The sequence below is a fragment of the Gossypium arboreum genome, chromosome 3, assembly GCF_025698485.1.
Source record: "Gossypium arboreum isolate Shixiya-1 chromosome 3, ASM2569848v2, whole genome shotgun sequence".
NCBI classification, from domain to species: Eukaryota; Viridiplantae; Streptophyta; class Magnoliopsida; order Malvales; family Malvaceae; genus Gossypium; species Gossypium arboreum.
In genome coordinates, this window is record NC_069072.1 from 58,628,297 (window position 1) to 58,638,975 (window position 10,679).

The window sequence follows — 10,679 nt, forward strand, 5'->3', positions numbered from 1 at the left end:
CATGTGGCTCTAAGGGTTTTTAACTGACTCTTTCTGTCAATGATTAGTGTCTTTTTAAGTGTTGGATTCAAGGCGTGGGTTGTTGGAGCAATCGAATTCGGAGCTAGCTATCGATTTTGGCAAAAAAGGTAAGGTTTCAAAGGCTTTTAGGGACATGGTTCGATCATGGATAAGTAAGTTTTGGGGTTTAGTGATTATGGTATGTAAATAAGAACTGTGCTAATCAATTGTAGGACATCAGAAGAGATCTCGAGAGCGATAAATCGCAAATCAGGTGTGTACCGAACACCCTTTCTTAGTTCAATTCGGCAAAAGCCGAAATACCGAAATTCCGGCATTTCATGGGCTCGTGAGTATGCGAATGCTCTCAAAGACGTAGAGTAATTGTTAGATCTAGCACCACAAGGGGGTAAGTAAGTTTGTGTGACGTCTTAACGTACTTCGAAAAAAGAGGGCCTCGATGGGCCAAAACTGGGCCCAATGGGCTTACGGACCAATATGGGTAAGAGATGGGCAAAGTAGCATGTTAGTTAGATGGTGGAACCAAATTGCATAAAACGGCTAAAAATTATTGAAATAACTTGTGTAGTTGCGTAAGTACGAAATTACCCCTAAAGAGCATAATTACCGAAATACCCCTAGGGTTTAAATTAGCTAAACTGCATGATTGATTAATATTGTATTGTACCGATATGCTTTATTAATATCATTGCATGGGATTGGGGTATTGATGGAGGAAGTATTGAAAGTGGTTCATCCACGTACTGGAGGCTTTGCCTCAACTTACTGATATTTGAGGCGTTGCTGCAACTGTGGAGTGTAGGGCTGGGTGGGTTGAGATATTCCCCACATGGAGTGTAGGGTGGTGCAGGCGGTGTAGCAGTTGGTGGGTTGATTAGTCTCCCAGATGGGTTTGCATGCATTACTACTATTGTTACCTATGTTATCTTGAATCGGGCCTATGGGCCACATTGTTATGTAAAAAGGGCTAAGGCCTTACTATGTATTCGAAAAGGGCTTTGGTCCATTGTGTATCGTTATCTGAATGGGGCTTAGGCCCAATGGGCTCGAGCTGATTTGGGCTTTGGATGGGTTTTCAGTATAATGAGTTTTCCCAAACTCACCCAGTTTTCTTCCATCCTTGTAGGTGAGCCCTAGTTGGTGGACTTGGAGCTGGGCGGGATTCGGAGTGGCCACACGTTTTCTGCAAATTCGTTTTCTTCTGGTGAACTAGATTTTCCATATTTTCGTTTATGGTTTTGGGTTTTTTTTTGTAATAAGGCCGCTAATTATATTTATGGTTTGGGTTGTTTCTTTATTATTTAATTCTATTATTATAAAACTGATCTATGATAACTAATGAAATAGATTAGCTCTAGGACGCGTTTTCAAAAACATTAAGTGATTTCAAAATAACACGAATACGAGTAAGACTTCCGCTAAGCAAACGTTTTCAACCTTAATCATTTTCTTAAGATGGACCTAATCAAATGGTTTTCTCAAAATCATACGAGATGTTAGATTGTGGCAATGGCGGTGTGCATGTCTAGGATTGGATCTGAAGGGAGCTTGGTACTTAAGCAGTCCGACGGACTCACCTCCTCTTCTTCCTGGTTTCGTACCTGGTGCACAGCTTCCATTCACTTTAACCTACTTTTAAAAGTGTCTTTTATAACACCAACTAAGTTTTTCAACAAAGTAGTACGGAATGTTTTGAACGCTTCGATGTGGCGCATCAGATCCGGTCATAACATCTAGGCCGGGTTTTGGGTGTTACAATACTGCTTGCGATCATGGAGAAATTTTTTCCATCTTTGATTTGTGAGGTCAAGTGACAGTAATCCATTAACCAAAAAAAATGTGATAGTAGTATACTACGGTAATGCCATGGCAACTAACAATTGCTCATTTGGGAAATCATTCTGAATGCGCTAAATATTACCGTATTCATTTCTTGCTTTATTCGAGACAAGTGATCAACCACTTGATTTTCTATGTCATTCCTATCTTTAATTTCTAGATCAAATTCCGGTAATAATAGTATCCATTGAAATAATCTGGGCTTGGCATCTCTCTTGGTCACCAAGTATTTAATAGTAGAGTGGTCCATATAAACCGTAATTTTGGTGCCTACTAAATAAGCTTTGAATTTGTTGAAAGCAAATACCATAGCTAACAACTCCCTTTTAGTGGTGGTATAATTTTGCTATGAATCAGTCAATGTATGGCTTGTGTAATAGATAGCATGAAATACCTTGTCCTTTCTTTTCCCAAGTACTGCCCCTATGGTAAAATCACTGGCATCACACATAAGTTCGAAAGGTAAAGTCCAATATGCTGCTATGACTATAGGTGTTGTGTGTAACAACCCATTTTTTAGTGAAATCGGAACAAAGGTTTCGGGACCACAAATCTGACCAAAAATATGAATTATTTTTAATTTTATTATATGGTCCGTAATATGGTAGATATGTTGTGTGAAAATTTTGGTACAAAAATTTTATCGATTTAGTGCTTAATTACGAGAAGGACTAAATCACATAAAATGCGAAAGTGAAATTCTAGTAGCTGTAAGGTTCAAATAGCTATGGAATTAAACAATTAAGGTCCTTATATGGTAATTATACCATTAAAAAATGTATGTAGATTTTTCTTAATGACTCATCTTTGGAAATATAGAAAAAGGGCAAGGACTAAATTGGAAATACCAAAATACTTAATTAAAAAGATGATAAAAGAAATCATCTTATTTATGTCATCTTCAACCTAAAAACACATGGAAACCCTAGGAGAGAGAAAAGAAACTTTGAAGGCCTAATTGGGTAAGTTCTCTTGTTCGGTTTTTAGTAATTTTGGTATTTTTGAAACCGGGATAGCTTAATCTCTCTATTTGAGGGATTAATTTGAAAAGTTATCAAGGTATGAAAATAGGTCATGGATGTATATGCTGGAAATTAGAAATTTATGGTAGAAAATGAAAGATTATTGATAGATAAACAACTTTTACAAAGTGATTTTTGATGAAAACATGATTTAGGGACTAAAATAAAAGGTTGTAAAATTTGATGAAAAATTCTAAAATTTTATGAATACATGTGCTAGAAAATTTTGTAATATGGCTTTGGTTAGGCTTGGAATATGGAGTAATTTACACAAGTTTAATTTTCTAGGCCTAGGGACAAAATTAAAATTTATGGAAAAGTTAGGGGCAAAATGGTAATTTTTCCTAGGACGTAAATTGAGTCCATTTAATTATGAAATGTGTGAAATTGATGGTTAAATTCATGTATATATATCCAGAAAACACTAATTCGACGTTAGATCGAGGAAAAGAAAAAAACTCGGATTAGTAGACTTTTACGCGAACAAGTGTCGAGGTAAGTTCGTGTAACTTAATCCGACATGTAAATATGTTTAATTGAATGTTGTGTTGCATGGAATGTGATTTATATTGATGTACATTACTTGAATGCTATCATGAGAAACTTGATACATGCTTGAAAATGGTGAAAAAAGGGTTAAATCCCGATTGGATGTTGAATTTTGATAATTGTATGCGCTTTCCCGAAACAAATAGGGTCCTGCATTTGTTGTGGATAGGATTTAACTCAGACGAGTAATCCCAATGAAGTTGTTATAGAAATGATTTAGCCAGGACGAGTAATCACGATATAAGATCGCTCTAGTATACATTACGATTAGGGTTTAGCCTGGACTGGTAATGCTAATCAAGCTCCTTTGAGCTTACATTATATAAGGGATTTAGCCTGGACTGGTAATCCTGTTATACGATGAGTGGCTCAAGAGAATGTTTCTTGGTTAAGTTTCCTAATAGGTACCCTTGAAGAATAAATTGACGGATTATCGAATCGTACACTTCAAGTGTACTACTTGTGCATCTATCGGGATTCAATGGTTCAACGGACATAAAACTCTTGACATGGCATGAAAATCTTGATATGATATGATAATGACTTGAAAGAATATTACTGATGAGCTCATTTATGTTACTTGATTGATATGAAATTTTGGTGACTAGCATGTTTGATTGAATGTATGTGATTTAGCGACTTAGCCAAATGGATGGAACATAACATTGTATGCCTAGATTTAATAAGCAAGATTGGTAAGTTTAGTTTCCGTTATACGAACTTACTAAGCATGTAATGCTTACTCTATTTTAATTTTCCTTTATTTTATAATGCTCGGAAGCTTGTGAAGGTTGGAAGATCATTAAAACATTGTCACACTATCACCTAGCATTTTGGGTATATTTAGTGAGATCATTTTGGGAATAATGGCACGTATAGGACAACTTGGCCAATAATGGCTTGAATGTTATTTTGTAACCTAGCCATTGGAATGACTAGTAATGGTTCATTTTGGTATGACTAAGTAGATTATTATGATATACATATACACATGTGTTATGTTATGAATTTGTTATCAAAGGTTGCTATTGCCTAATTTAATCCAAGGTAGGTTTATAACCAGTTATGCATGTAATGGTATGCCTTGTTAAAGGATGAAATGGCTAGTATTGGTTCATTTTGGTATTACTAAGTAGATTATTATGATATACATATACACATGTGTTATGTTATGAATATGTTATCAAAAGTTGCTATTGCCTAAGTTAATCCAAGGTAAGTTTATAACCACCTATGCATGTAATGGTATGCCTCTTTAAATGATGAATTTGCCTATTTTAAATGCTTGTGAGCTTCAAATGCAGGGCTTGGGTGAAATTTTGGGGGATAAATGAAGCTAGAATTGAATTCATTTTGTCCACACAGGCATACATACAGGCATGTGTCTAGATCGTGTGTGACACACAGCCTAGTAACACGGGATGTGGTTAGCCCGTGTGTCCCTTGCACCTTAATTTTGAGAAATAGAATGCTCAGAATTGGGCACATGGACAGAGACACGGGTGTGTGTCTCAGTCGTGTGTGCCACACAGCCTAGAACACGGGTGTGTGTCTTGGCCATGTTAAACCTGCACCTAATTTTGAATTGAATTAATTAATCACACGGCCTAGCACACAGGCGTGTGGCATGGCCGTGTGTGCAAGTCAGAGTGTTACACGGGGTCAAACACGACTTCCAACACGGGGGTGTCCCAGGGTCACACGGGTGTGCCCCTCAGACCACACAGGTGTGTGAGCCCTGTACCTTGGAAAAATTTTTTAATTTTGCAAAAAATTCTTAGAGGTCTCGATTAAGTACTGACTCGATTATAATGCTCGTATTGGGTCTCGAGGGCCTGATCAAGGGACGTTATGGATGATCTCAATAAATGAATAGTAATTTACATAAGTTATTCCTAAATGTTTTTGAATGTTCTAGTAATGCTTTGAAACCCTGTTTCGACGATGAATATAGGTTAGGGGTGTTACATTGTGACTAGTGGCTTTTTCAACTCCTCAAATGCTTGTAAGCACGGCTTATCAAAATTGAAAGATTTTTTGTATTCTAACAATATACACAAGGGTTTTGATATCCTTGAAAAATCTTTGATGAATCGTCGATAGAATCTTGCATGGACAAGAAAACTACAAATACCTTTAACTTTGGAGGGTGGTGGCAATTTCTCAATAACTTCAATTTTTGCTTTGTCGACGACAATCCTTTGTTGTGAAATTTTATGTCCCAAAACAATGCCTTCACAGACTATGAAGTGGCAGTTCTCCCAATTGAGAACAAGGTTTTTTTCTTAAACAGTTTTCAAAAGTATAGCAACCACTGATAAGTCATCCATAAAAACTTCTGAAAGTTTCTCCACAATGTCTGAAAATATTGCCATCATGCAATGTTGAAATGTTGTAAGGGCATTGCATAATCCAAAGAGCATTTTTCAAAATGCAAAATTTCCATAAGGACATGTGAATGTGGTCTTCCATTGATCAGTAGGAGCTATGACAATCTGGTTATACCCCCAATAACTGTCTAGAAAATAATAGATGGCTTTCCCTGCTAATCTATCTAACATCTGGTCGATTAATGGTAGAGGGAAATGGTCTTTCCTTGTTGCTTTGTTGAGTTTCCAATAGTCTATACAAACCTTCTATCCCGTGATAGTATGAGTAGGAGTGAGCTCATTTGTATCATTGCTTACCACGATGGCACTCCTTTTTTTAGGTACACATTGAACAGGTCTCACCTAACCGTCCAGCCATTTGATAATCTCTTTTTTGACAACTTCTTTTATAACAGGATTCGGTCTTCTCTACTGCTCAATAGATTTGCCATGGCAGTCCTCCAGTAATATCTTTGTGCATGCAGATTACTAGACTGATTCCTTTGTTATCCGCAATCGTCCATCCCAATACTTTCTTAAATTTCCTTAAAACTTTCAATAATTGAGCTTCTTGATCTAGTGTCAATGCCACAAAAATAATTATTACCAATATGTTGTTATCTCCCAAGTAAGCATATTTTAGATGTGCTGGTAAAAGCTTCAATTCCAACATAGGAGGATATTCTATGGATGGCTGATGAGGTTTAAAGGAACGGTCTGATAAATTTAATGGTTCAAAACTTCTCCTTGATCTATTCTTGAACTACTTAATGTCCATCAGTTCACCAAGCTCTTCAATCATTTCTGCTTCAATTAACTCAATTGAGTCTGCATCATCGTTACAATTATTATGATAAAATTCTGTAATTTCTTCCTAAACTATTATGTCAATAATCTCTACAGGGTGACATTCTTCATCTGTATATGCACACTTCATAGCATTGAAAACATTAAAATTTATCTACTGATCATTAACTCTTATAGTTAACTCACTTTTTTATACATCAGTTAATGTTCAACCAGTTGCTAGAAAAGGTCTCCCAAGTATGATTCGTACCTCTTTATCAGCGTCACATTCCTGAATAATAATATATAATGGAAAGATAAATTTGTCAACTATTATCAACACGTCTTTTATTTTACCTTCTAGATGTGCATATGAATGATTAGCTAATTGCAAAGTGACAGTTGTAGGTCTTGCCTTCCCTATTCCCAGTTTCCTGAAAATAGACATAGGCATTAGATTTATACTCGCACCTAAATCGCATAATGCTTTGCCAACTTAATGGTTTCCAATAGAGCAATGTATAGTAAAACTCTCTGGATCCTTTAGTTTTGGTGGCAATTTGTTTCTCACATTGTTGTGCATCCTTCGGTGAGAGCAACAGTTTCGAACTCCCATAACCTTCTCTTCTTTGATAAGATATCTTTCATGAATTTCAGATAGTTAAGCATTTGTTCCAATGCCTCCACCAATTGTACGTTGGTATGTAATTACTTCAGGTCATCCTAGAATTTCTTGAATTGGAAATCTTGCTTAGATATTTGGAAACATTGAGGAAAAGGTGGTAGTGGCTTTCCTTCCATTTGTTGAGGTTGTTTTGCCGTGGCATTTTTATTGGCAATGCAAGATGAATCTGCTTCAATATTTTCCTAAATATTCTTTTCCTTTGTAGTCTGCTCCACTACTGGTTCTAAATTCTTCTTATTTGTGAAACCTGAACTACTTTATTCAATAGTGGTGTCATTAACAACTCCTAATAGCTACGTACCACTTCTGAGTGTAATGGCTTTACATTGCTCCTTTCCTTGTGATCGTGAATTTTTTTGTATTACTTAATAGTTCTCTTTGTGGTCTTGAGCTTAATGCTTTGGCAATTTGCCCCACTTGATTCTCTAAAGCTCTTAAAGATGCAATTTGACTTTGAATGATAGCATCATTCTTTCCCATGTATTCCTTCAATAGATCTTCCATCGATGAAGAACTTAAATCTGAATTTTGCTGAATATTTTGTTGTGGCATGAGTTGATTGTATCCAGGTTGTGCACCCGCAACATTCTGTCAAACAGCGTTGCTAGAATTTCCCACCCTTGGGTTACTCTAGCTGAAGCTAGGATGTTACTTCCACTCTGAATTATATGTATTGGAATATAAGTTTTTGTTGCTGTGATTAAAATTTCCCATATAATAAACTGAGTCTGGATTCAATGGGAATTCATCAAAAATATGATTTTTTCTGCAGTAAACACATGCTAACTCGCTGCTTTTATTTCTTGCACTGTAGCAGGTCTTTTTAGTGTTTTAATCATATCCGTTAAAGATTATACCTAAGCTTTTAGGAAAGTAATCGCATCAATTTCCATTACTCCAGAAACTCTTCTGCTAACTCGTTGTTTGCTATTCTCTCTAGAATTTCATATGCCTCATTATATAATTTATCGAGCAGAGTCCCTTTGGTAGATGCATAAACCACTATCCTTGTATGCTCATTCAATCCATTGTAAAAAATTTTCATTTATGTCCAATGTTGAAAACCATGCATCAGACATTTTCTAATTAACTCTTAGAATCGCTCCCATGTTTCATATAATGTTTCGTCTTCAGATTGTCGAAAGGACGTAAGATTGTTCCTTAGTTTTCCATTCATGTTTGGAGGATTATATCTCAGCAGAAACCTCTAAAATAGTTTATTCCAAGATGCCACTGGACCTGACGGTAATGAATTTAACCATGCTCTGGCACAATCTCGCAATGAATAAGAGAAGAACTTCAGTTTCAGGGCTTCTTCTGTAACATCTTAAAAATCGGGGATTAGTAGAATCAGGTTTATGAATAGAGAGAGTGTGGTCATGTATTAATTTTTGATATTATCTATTCATTTTTTAGGATATAAATGAGGGTTTGGTTTGTTGGTTAAGTGTTAGTGAAATGTTCCTTGAAACCCAAGTTCAAATCCCTTCTCTCTTACCATTTTTATTATTTTGCAAATTTTGCCTTAAACCCTGGTTTGTGACATGCCTTGTTTTTAAAATAATTATTGAAAAACTATTTTAAGAGTGAGGAAAAATCCTAATGGTTAAAAGAAATATGAGAAAGCATGGAAATTAAATAAGGTCTTGAGTTAAAATCCTTTCCTTTGCGAAATAATTAATTTTTGCAAAATCCCTTGTTTTTTTAATGTGTTTACCATCCATACGCTTGAACCCTAAGTACAAATACAAATTTTTATTGTATTTTTCAGCCTTTAATTCAATTTTTCCTACCCTAGACTTTTACCATCTTCCTCTCCTCTTTTCTCTTTAATTTTCTTTCTTTCTCCCACTATTGTTATCGCTTACACCTCCCATTTTACAATCTCTTTCTTTTTATTTTTGTATCAAGATTGTGCACCATATTATTTATTATATTGCTTCCATTTCTAATTAAATCAGCCCCAAATCTGAAATCTTGAACCCCAAGATTGATCCTGAACATTGCCAAGAAAGTGTCATTGTCGTTTCTCTCAACTAGCTTAGGTAAGATCTCTTTTCTCTTCAATTTCTTGATTAATCTTGTCAATTAAAAACCAAAATTTTAAGATCTATAATTTGGTGGATTTAAATGATTTCGAAGGTGTTTTTCTAGATTTTAATAAGATCTCAAACTGTTTTAAAATTCAGCCACAATTTTGGCCACCGCGAGTGGTGGTGGGTGCTCCTATGTGCAAGAAAGGGGGCAATTTTGTTTCTTGGGCATTTCCCATATTTTTCCAGAAATTAATTGTGTTATTTAACCCTCCTAATCAGCCTTTAATCACATGTTAATTAGTGAGATACGTTCTTGATCAATTTGAAGTCAAAATATTTATTTTATTATTATTTTAATTTTTACAGCATGATTGTGTGATTGTGTGAAAATTTCGTTAAGAAATTTTATTGTTTAAATGGTCAATTTGAGAAAAAGGACTAAATCGCGTAATGTGTAAAAGTGAGGTTCTACCAGTTAAAAGTGCCTAATAGCTATAGAACCTTAAATTAAAGGTCCTTAAGTGATAATTAACTCATTTGAAATGTAGTGGATGATATTGGAGTTGTATTTGGTGTAATTACTAATGCTTTTAAAGGTTAAATTTGGAAATTTATAATTAAAGATAAATAAATAAAATCAAAACCTTTTATCATCTTTTAGTTTCTTCTTCAACCGAATATTAGAGGGAAAACTCCATTTTTGAACACTCAACATTCGGCCAAGCACATTTGTGCAATTATAAGTCCGTTTTTGTTCCGTTTTTAATGAGTTCTACGTTTTTGAGATCGTTGTAACTAGTACTAGTTAGCCCAGGGACTATTTTGCAAAAATGTTAAAGACTTTGAATGATTCCATTGATGAATATAGGTATTTTTAAGTTTCTTGATAGATTATGAATGCTTGTTGATAGATATATAAGTTTTGTTAATCGATTTTTAGTGAAATTACAAAATAGTGATTAATTTGAGAAAAATTGAAAATTTATGGATAAAATGTGAAATAAATGAAAAATATGGGCTGCTAGGGGCATAATAGTAATTTGGCTAAGCATGAGTGTTTTGGAATTTGCATGAATTTGTGATTTTGTGTAATAATGACTAAATTGTAAAAATGTGAAAGTTTAGGGGCAAATGTGTAAAATAGCCCTAATATGTGTTTTGGATTAAATTGAATAGAGAGATGATTAAATAAGTTAATTTTGAATATATTTAGATCAAGAAAAGCGAAATTCAGATCTAGATCGGGGAAAAACAAAAGTTATCGACTAAACGACTTATTTCGTCATTTTCACATTCGAGGTAAGTTCGTATGTGATAAATTTCAATACAAATGTATTTCATATGATTTGAGATTGCATAAATTGCGAATACA

The 10,679-nt window shown here is 34.8% G+C and overlaps 1 non-coding gene across 1 annotated transcript; it reads left to right on the forward strand.

The window, feature by feature from the left end:
- Nucleotides 1-8,332: 8,332 nt before the first annotated feature.
- On the forward strand, nucleotides 8,333-8,439 carry LOC128291296 (small nucleolar RNA R71). The gene has a single exon (XR_008281072.1). It is a non-coding gene; the product is annotated as a small nucleolar RNA R71 (small nucleolar RNA).
- The last annotated feature ends 2,240 nt before the right edge of the window (nucleotides 8,440-10,679 follow it).